General features: G+C 37.2%; 1 long non-coding RNA gene across 1 annotated transcript; it reads left to right on the forward strand.

Moving 5' to 3' along the window:
- The first annotated feature begins 92 nt into the window (after window positions 1-92).
- On the forward strand, window positions 93-9741 carry LOC140228323 (uncharacterized). The gene is made up of 2 exons (XR_011901230.1): window positions 93-266; window positions 8712-9741. It is a non-coding gene; the product is annotated as an uncharacterized lncRNA (long non-coding RNA).
- The last annotated feature ends 1006 nt before the right edge of the window (window positions 9742-10747 follow it).

Below are 10747 nucleotides of genomic sequence, written 5' to 3' on the forward strand. Positions count from 1 at the left end.
TTGTTTTATTATCAGGCTGACTTGCCCTCAGCAAAACTCAACATCATGAACATGACCTGCATAAACTGTATGTGTATATTTACATATTTACATGAACTAAGAGGACCAATAGGAGTATCAGAAATGGAAGAGACCAACTAAAATGGAAGAACCCAATTCATGAGACAACCAATGGAAACACAGCGGATGACTGTGGCTAGAAGCTGGGATGAGAACTGCAGACATGGAATGATAAACAAAAGGATCAGATGTGACAACAAGCTGAGGTGACAACTGTAAACATGAATGGGAAAGGAATAACATGGATGGGGAAGGAATGAGAGTGGTGGGACAGAAATAGAATACAGGTTAATGAGATGTGGGACAGCTTAAGAACCTAACCAAACTGAGGTACATGTACATAACAAACTTAGAAACTGGAAAGAAGGAGATAGGCTTTGCTGTCTTACATAAGTGTCAGAAAAATTGATTCTGTTTGTCACAATATCTCCTCAAATATATCAGCAGTTTTGTTCCACCCCTGCATAAAGCTGAAAAGTTTATCTAAGGAAAGCTCATTTAAGTTTTTTTTGGGAAAAAATTGGGCATTCACATTCTAAGACCTTTCTAGTTTCCCTGTAATTTCTAATAGTCTTGCGTATATGATTAAACCTAATGAGTACTGCAGATGTGATTAAACTTTCTGGAATTGCTGTTGGCAATTTAGGATCATCACTGCACCCAGAATATATTTGCAATATTCATATCATACAAACAGCGATTGAAAAAGTTGTAGTTTCTGTTTTCTTTGACCGGTTAAATCAACAGCCACAATATTTCACTGAATAGACACATGGTATTACGACCCTGTGCTTCGAAATAAATAGTTTGTTTTATAAATGTTCCTGTTGCCACCAATTTGTTTGTCCGAGACATGCAAGCCAATGAGATCAGTCTTCAGAATAACCTGCGAGGACGATTCCTTGCCTGCTCGGCAGAAGGGCCCTAGCATGAAATTTCGACCCCCAAATCAAATTTTGCTTTGTGGTAAGATTTGACAGAGTTTTTGTTAGCACTTTCATTTCATGTAATCATCATTGTAGTGAATTTTCAAGCACACGAGCCTTAGGGCCCTTCTGCTGGGCAGGCAATGAGATAAGGATTCAATACAGTGTGCCATAGTGTCTACAACGAGGTAAACAGATCATCAAAAATTTTCAACCAATTTTCAAAATTGAAGTCCTTCATGTGGATGATCCGTAGCACTTCCTAAAAGAAATTGTATATAATTGATGTGAATTATACCATGCAACTCACTTGAAGTCATGATTTTATGTTCCTATTTCATATTACATGTATTTCATTTTTATGCTTCAATTAGTGGATTATGTCTTGTATACATGTGGAAAAGATATCTTCTTGTGTCATTGTCTAGTTGCTCCACCTTAACAGAAAGGCTTTGATACAATCTTAATGTGGTGGAAGCAAAATGAGCATACTCGTTATCTGATGAAACATAGCGTATTGACTGTAAACAAACTGGGCACTTAAGAGGGCAAAAGTGTTACTTTGTACAGCTGCACTTGTGATCAAGTTTTTTAGCTCACCTGAGCCAAAGGCTCAAGTGAGCTATTGCGATCGTCCAGCGTCCGTCGTGCGTCGTCCGGCGTCCGTCATGCGTCGTCCATCGTGCGTAAACTTTTTACATTTTCATCTTCTTCTTGCAAACCCCAAGACCGATTTTCATCAAACTTGGCAGGTAGCATCCCTAGGGGGTTAGGAACTCAATTTGTTAAAATGGGCACCATGCCCCACCCAGGGGGCCCCCAGGGGGGCCCAAACCCCCCAAAATTAAGGAATCTGTAAAAATCTTCTTCTCTAGAACCAGAAGTGATAGAGCTAAGTTAATACTATGAGTTAGTACATTGATGACTGTAGTTTCAAGTTTATTCATGACAGAATCAGGGGTGCCCCCCTTGGGACCCAGGGGAGGGGGGTGGGGAGGGGTCCTAATGGGGCCTAAATTGTACATTTTCATCTTCTTCTTGAGAACCCCATGACCCATTTTCACCAAACTTGGCAGGTAGCATCCATAGGGGGTTAGGATCTCAATTTGTTAAAATGGGCACCATGCCCCACCCAGGGGGCCCAAACCCCCCAAAATGAAGGAATCCTTAAAAATCTTCTCTAGAATCAGAAGTTATAGAGCTACGATAATACTATGAGTGAGTACATTAATGACTGTAGTTTCAAGTTTGTTCATAGCAGATCCAGGGGTGCCCCTCTTGGGGGTGGGGGGGGGGGGGTTGGGAAGGTCCAAATGGGGGCCTGAATTGTACATTTTCATCTTCTTCCTGAAAACCTCATGATGGATTTTCGTCAAACTTGGCAGGTAGCATCCCTAGGGGGTCAGAATCTCAATTTATCAAAATGGGCACCATGCCCCACCCAGAGGGCCCCAGGGCCCCCAATCCCCCCAAATTAAGGAATCTTAAAAAATTTGGGCCCGTATTGTACATTTTCATCTTCTACTTGAGAATGCCTGGTCAAATTTTAGTAGAGCTGTGAATAATTTAGATTAGTGACTGCGTGAAAGGTGAACTTGTGATAGTCAGGTGAGCGCTAGACCCGCGGGTCTCTTGTCTTGTTATACAACTTTGATAGTGGCGTTTGATTTGAAGTATAGATATCCCTTCATGCTACTACCTGAAGGGTGCTTTGCTTACTCACTTGTTTTGTTTTGTTTTGTTTTGTTTTGTCTTCATAAAAGTCAATATTGTCTGCATAGTATTTCCAACCTCATTTTAGATCTCCAAATAGGGTACCACACATTTATGTTTTACAGTGTATGTACCATGTGATTTGCTCAGATGGAATATCAAACAACAGAATGGTAAATCCATACCCCAGTGAAAATACTCTCAAGTATGTCAAGATACAGGCTTCTTAAAGGGTAAATTTGCATTTATGTGGTACTCTACCAACCCGGATATTGGTGTGATTGCAATGGTTTTTGAAAATTCTTCCAAGCATGTGTAGTTATTCAGTATTGATGGGAGTCACATGTCCTTGAGTGTGCAGTACTTATGTTTGCTGTGTAGTGACATTGACTCCTTGGATTAGAAGCTCAGGCAACATGTCAAGTTTGTTCATCATTACAAGCAGTGGCTGCAGAAAGGCAAGAAACGAAGTCTAGAAAACCTAGGAAAACGGGGCAAAGCAAAGTTTCCTCCATGCAGTGGGTTCACCTAGCTGCTTTTACAGTGGTATTCCACTTAAAAACTCCTGAGAATTGTGGAAAAAAAACCCAAAGAAAAAATCTCAATCGACCTAGCCTTTTGTCAAGGCCCTCTTACTGTATGGTGAAGAGAGCCCAGCTGAGTGGGGTAGCGCGAGGGCCTTTTGAGGTCTGCTTCACATCCTTTTGTTAGCCCTTTGGCAAAGTTACCAACTTTTACTCCCCTATTTCGGGAGCAAAAGTCGACCAATCAGCGTGTCTGTCTACCCGAGCCCGAGTTGCTTGCCACAGACCTCCCCGTGTGGTCAGTGATGCATGCGAACAGGCATGACAGCACCAAGACGGAGGATGTGCAGAGTGCGCCATTCCATTGGTTAACCAGAACCCATTAATATGAATATTCAGTAAGGTTCATGTGTCATGAATAATAATGCGTGAAGCAGATCTCAATAGGCTTCACTTCGCTCGCCCGTTAAGTGAAAGGGCCCTGACAAACAGCTACAACTGACCTAGCAAACCTGTTTGGAAACATTGAAAATGGGGAACATCAGCAATTGGCTAACTCCATGAAACTATCATCAAAGTTTCAGCTAATTTTTCCTTTCACATGTCAAAATCCCCCCACCTCATGAAACAATATTGGACAATTTATTTTTTATCTTCATTTCCATCATAATTGTTTTGTTTGCCTTGAGATTATTTCAGAAGACCATTTAGATTCCATCCAGAATTGACAGGTGTCACACACATTAAAATCACTACATAAAAATGGTTGTAATACAAAGATTTGTACGCATATTGAATGTATAGTTTCATGACCTATTCCATGTTTAATGAGAAATGCTGCTGTTTTATATTTAAAACAGCATAACGCACTCTGGTACCTTACTAACAACAGAACATGCATTTTTGGCAGTAACTGATGTTCCCTTTCCTTAATATATCTAAAATTCCAGATCTCATTAAAAAGCACAAGAGAAAAGGCCTTTTTCAAATTTCTTTATTCCCCTTGCCCCAAGTATTTCCATTGGTTTGACAGACTTACAAAGAGGGACACAAGCTTATAGTGTGACATTTGATTCGACAAATTGATTGGAGAAACTCGAGTTGGAGTGACAGTGACACAAACTATGTGACCTTTGAGAGTCAAATAACTGCTGACCTTTGAACTTTTTGCCAGTTCTCAGAGAGCTGTGCACATCACCAAGCCCATGAAGGCTTGCATGGATGTGATGCTCTCGTTCAAAAACGGAGAGAGAGAGAAAAAAAAAATGATGCGTGGAAATTTCACAAAATCAGCAGAAGTGCATGGTAATAAACTTGTGCAAAATTTCCAGAACTACACTTTCATTTTTATGGCTTGTAAAATTAAATCGCTGTTTTATATTCTATTTTAAAAGAACTACTTCATAACTGCACAAAATTAATAAAAATGTAAATGTTGATTCAGTGCACCTTAATGGCCTTATATGAACAATAAAAAAGTTAATTTTCATAATTCAGAAACATGAAAATATGTTAGGACAGCTGGCAAGTTTTTCTTATTTGTAGTGCGTCAGCTTTCCTGATTATTTTTCACAGCAACATATCATAGGGGCCACTTAGTCTTGTTTTTTGAAGCTGTTGGCTCCTTAAAGGAACTACGATGTATATAATGCTGCAAATGCATGTGACTTTTGTCAAATCATGATACCCTCAACATCACGTATGTGGCTATATGAATATCTAAATATGAGGCATATGTTCTATCATATTTTTTCTACCATTGTTATTTAGACTATTTGGATACACCCACAAAACCCTTCCAAACCAAGATTCTGCCCGTGACATCATCTGTTAATCGTTGCTAAAGTACTCATATGATTCACACAAGACATTGGAATCCACCTCTCCCTTGACTGAGCATAACTTGCATGTTTCCATGTTAATGATATGATTAATAAGAGACTATTCAGGGAAACATGCAAATTATGCTTTGTCTTGGGGAAGGTGCATTCCAATGTCTTTTGTTAATCGTATTAGTAATTAAGCAATGATTGACAGATGATGTCACTGGCAGAATCAGTATGGAAGTTTGTTTGTGTTTCTGTTTGTGTTTTATGGGCATAGAAAAATTATTGGAATATATAGCACATATTTAGATATTTTTTTGGCCACAGAAGTGATGTTTACAGTATTATGAAGCAGTACAAGGCAATGTGCATTTGCATTGCATAGTCCCTTTGAGGTCTCTGGCTCCCTGAGATTTTGGGAAGCAGGTATTTGACTCTCAAAAGTCTGAAGGTAATTCAAGCCGCATGAACACAGAGCAGGTGTAGATGGCTTAGTATGTTATATTATGTTACGTATGACTACTTGTGCTTCTCAAAACACAGTACAGGCCTGAAAGGGCAGATGAAGGACAATTGTATTTGTATTGTTTCTACCAAGTTCATGGTTGGGGCCTGTGGATATTGCCGTGCACAGATGAATTGCGGTGAAGCTTGTTCCTATTTTGTATTCTGTTTACAGAGAAGCAAAAATATGTGGATCACATGACTCATTATGAGTGTGTGATATTTTTCTGTGCCGCAAAAAGCTAACAGCGCCTTATTCGTCATGATTCTTGTATAGAAACTGATGAAATGATAGAAGGTTAGTTTTCTTACAACCATCTGTTTTGTAGTTATTACAGTTATCCTGAAATCACTGGATTTCATGTTTTTAATGGCAATTGTCTGAATATGCAAAAGATCACAGCTGCACCACCGAAACTTCCAGTAGTGTAAACAAATATCTCTACTTACGGGATTGTGCAATGAAAGCGGTACTATAGATCAAAAACATAAAGTTGGCCAGTCACCAGGGGAAGTGTGTTTCGCTTTCACAACATAGTCATTGTTCCGGTGATTTGAGGCAAATTTTATTGTTTGTTATGCAAAATGTTCTTTAAAGGCAAGTTTGGCAAAAATATGCATTGCTGTTGAGATATCCCAAAAGTGCCTATAGATTCATTGCTAACGTACGTGCAACTCTAACAAATTGCAAACAATATTACACCACCATCTTCCAGAAATAAAGAGACCTTGAATGTTATCCTGAGATTTGTCGATAAAGACCTGTCCCAAGATATCTTTCATGAAAATTGAGTGCATGTACCTTCGAGTTCATTCTCATTCCATACAAGAATAGAGCTTGGCAGATTTTGTTTTGCTAATGGCAATCTTGACAAATCTGTCCTGCATGTTTAATACTATGACCTATTTTCTACAAGCTAGCCAAGGGTCTTATTGCAGGATAAGACACTAGATAAAGGGTGATTTTAGTCAATTCATGCCAAGAATTCTTCGAAGGATCTGTTTGTTTGTATTGTTTTCATTTGCAAAACAAAGCAAATTTGAAAGCTCATGTATTCCTTATTCTAAGGGATTAGTGGAAAGAGTAGGGTGCAATGGTCGTCCATTGACACCTAAGGTTGCTATTGTTTACAATGGCTCCTGCATGAAATAGAAAAAAGAGGAGAATTTATTGGTTGATTGGCTGTAGGACCTATTGTTTTATGATGAAGCACATTTTCTGGGTAGTAAGGGTTACATGTATATTGGAAGGGCACGGAAATATGGCATTTTATTTTCATATGTTGTGCATTGGTTAGACGTTCTGAACAGGGGCTTATCTCCAGAGAAGAGTGAAAATTCCAGAAATGTGTTTTCATTAAAAAAAAAAAGACAAGTAAAATACCATTCATTGCACTCCCTGTACATATTTAAATTTGGGGTGTTTTTCCGAATTCAGAGAAATCTCCAAGTGTCAATGTTACAATGACATGAAACAGATTTGTACTGAGTGAGTGACACGAATTATTTAGATTCCTGAAGGAAAGGAAAGGAAAGGTATCTTTGGGGTCTACGTTTACAGTACTTCATAGAATTTCGGTTGTGAAATACGTTGAATTGTTATGACTATCAAAGGCCTGATTAGTTTGATTTCTTCCATTGTCTACCTCAGAACTTAACGAATTCATCATAAACGAAGATTTTTTTTTTCATTTAGAACCGATACACCTTAATATATAGATTTGATATATTGATCAAATGCCCCGTCTTGCTCTTTTTGTCGCATGGAACTCAATTTGAAGAATTGTTAACCCTAATGTTTAATGTACATATTTTCATAGCATTTTCACGAGTATTGTGCAAGATGTATACAGTGTCACCGTTACTCCAAGTCGAGTTCTCCTATACAAAGTTTGTTGGCATGATAATGTGAAACGTGAAAGCTCATAAAAGTTGCAGCCCTGCTTGACGTAGTGCTAAGACTGAAGTGTGTGAAAGAACATATTTGTGCATGTCATGCATGTGGTGCTATATTGATTGCTGCCTTGTATTGTACTATATAGCATGCATTGACTGTTTTTTTTTTTGTTGTTGTTGACAGATTGATAACACCATGTGTTGATGACATAAGACTGTCTTTATTTGACATAGATGAGCCTTTCGAAACTACAGAAATGTAAATGTTTGACGTGATTTTGAGTGTTGTAGATGTAGAACATTAGTCCTGAAGAAGGAAGCTGAGACCCATGGGAGTTTTGATACCATTGTACCTGTAATACCTCACTGTATGTCGTGTAAATCATCAAATTAAGTGAATATTATGTGTAATGGGGTTTGATAATGTATTTTATTGTTCGTTTACAGAGAATTTGTGATATTAGAATTACATTCTGTAAAAATTCACGATGTAGAATGATGTTTGAAAACTGTTAGTACCAGGTACTTTGAATAGGTCAACCGTGAAAATTTCTTTTTGTCTTTTTCTTTTTACCACAGCAAAATGCGTCGTGTATAAAGTAATAAGCTGCAGCTCACACTAAATGATTACCAATGTTTCACAATACAGTTAGGTGGTGTTTTCTTCACCACAAAAGTAAATTTGTTTCCAATGCGAGCGCTTTTAGGAAAACGTATCTGAGAAAAGAAAAAGGTGTTATGCTTCTGTTTTATTATCTTAGAATATTCTCTTCAATGCGAAATATTTCACAGTTCTAGTTCACTACACTCCAGAATCACTGAAACTTTGTTAAATCAGAGGTGATTCGCTTTTCTTACCAGTAAAACAACAACAAACAGACGGACCTTTTTGCCAAACATTGAAAGCAGAGTAAAATGAGAAAGTCCATGACATAAATTTGGCATGATTTTCACCACAGTGACTTATTAAGGCAATTGTATGAGTCAATGCTTTGCAAATAATATTGGTGTGTAATTACAGATAACGTTGTTCTGATCGATAATGTGCACCATCAGCGCAGAAGTTAGAATTCTGCAACTTTGACGCGACTAAAAATAAGTAATGCTGATTATTTCTTTGAAGAACTGACTGGGGAACATTAATTGTGAAGTGATGAAATTATACCCTCGATTATGCCTTATGACCGACATTTTTAGTGTGAGTTAGCTCTGTGTTCAACTTCAGGAGACAGAAAACGTAATGGACCTTTCCCCCTACTTAGATTCATGCGCGCGGAATGATGTACCGCCGTACTACCTGCACTTCAACATCTCTTTCATTTGAAGACAGACCTGTTGACTGTCAAATCAGTGTTCATACCCCTCGCTGCTGTTCAAGTCTTTGCAGAACGGTTCACATCGGAAACTGTCAGAAGGGATTAATATTTTGGTTGAGTCTCTGCGTCCATTTATGATGATCCTCCAGAAGATGTTTGATTTGTAAGAAAAGCTCGGTAGAATAATACAGTTACATTGTACATATTACACGGTAACTACCGGATTCTCGCGGAATTTTACGATTTCCAGCTGTTGGTTCTGATATCAGTGTATGAAAGACACGAGTACATGTGTATCGAGTATTTCTGCATCGCTATGTAAGTGTACATTACTATTGTTTTCCTTTTCACGCATTTGATATAAGCGGCCTTAACAAGAATTAGAACGGCTTGTCGCAGTACAGTTGAAAATACATGTATGCAGATGTTTGCCAACACCGACGAGAAGTCAACAATACAATGTATCAGTTATCGCTAGGGCCGATATACATATTTGATTTTCTTACCAATACAGTATAGTAAAATCTTTCCCCTTTTTATTCCTTCGTATAGGGAAGACTAGATAAAGTCACTAAAATGTGTACTGTAGTAGCGTAACTACTGTACAGTGTATATCGTAGTCGTACAATATTTCCAGCATGTTCACTTTGAAAGTAATGACATAAAGAAATATACAGTAGTTATCATAATACATTGTAACGATTATAATGATGATACGATGATTGTTATTTATCATTTTGCATGTATTATAATATAATTATTTTCATGATGCATGATATTCAACTTTCAACATTAGCACTTGAACATCTAGTCACACGTTATGAATGATTGATGTATAGCCTATTATACGCATAGCAATCTATACGCGATTAATGAATGTAATTTCTTGTCAATCGTATGCATAAACACGAGGCTTTTCATTGCTGTATTGCCACTGTTAATACAAAGATTAAAGATTGCTTACGAGTACCAGCTATATTACACAGTCATTTCTGCTCTTTTTTGGAAGGTACGGCACGTAATTTACTCTGTGTAAATCAAGTAAGTGTATATCTGTAAATAAAATACAAAGTTAATTCCAAATGGATTAATGATGCTTAAAGGGGGAGTCCACTTCAAAAATAATCTTGCTTGAATCGAATAAAAAAAAAATGGAGGAACAGGATAGTAAAAGTTTGACCAAATTACTATTAAATACAAGAAAATTAATACATTTTTAGACAATGTCACATATCAAACAAGTTGACAACTCCACGATGTAGCAGATAACTCACCTTCCATTTACCTTGTGCATAAAGTTCTATATAATCTTATTTAATCATTGTTGATAGATTATATCGTTCCCTGCAGCAGTAGTATAAAAGCACATTAGAATGATTGTAATGATAGTATAGTACAGAGTAATAATAATGATAATGATGTTAATGTATGATTGGAAATTTACTTGATGTGGAAACGTTCTATATTTTTATAGTGTAGGATTTACAGAGCAAATATGGGATGAAATCGCTTGTGACTTTACGAAATTTCCCATTTTTATTCGATTGATCATAACTTTAAAAATCATAAGTTATTTACTACAGTGTGACTGTCCAGCTCCTCCGGTTTATTTTATTTTGTTTTGTGTTTTGTGTTTTTGTTTTTGTTTTTTGCTTCTATTCACACAAACTAATTTTCAGGGTGGACTTCCCCTTTAAGGACCATAATGAAGAAAGTCTCGAATGATAACCTGGAGCTGTAAATTGCGATCCGCTGATTATAGCGGAAACATTTTCAAGATGATTTTTTTTTCTTGTGGCAGATTATAATTATTTTGATGTCATTGAAATTGTTACTCCTGTTTTCTTATTGTTATATACATGTAAAGTTCCATTTGATGTTCGACAGTCTGCTGTGTATTTTGCTGTCTTCTTTTGTGTTTAGAAGTATTGATAACGGTGTATACAATTTGTAGTTGTTATCTCTGAAAATAAATTGAGAAG

The sequence above is a fragment of the Diadema setosum genome, chromosome 5, assembly GCF_964275005.1.
Source record: "Diadema setosum chromosome 5, eeDiaSeto1, whole genome shotgun sequence".
Lineage (NCBI taxonomy): Eukaryota > Metazoa > Echinodermata > Echinoidea > Diadematoida > Diadematidae > Diadema > Diadema setosum.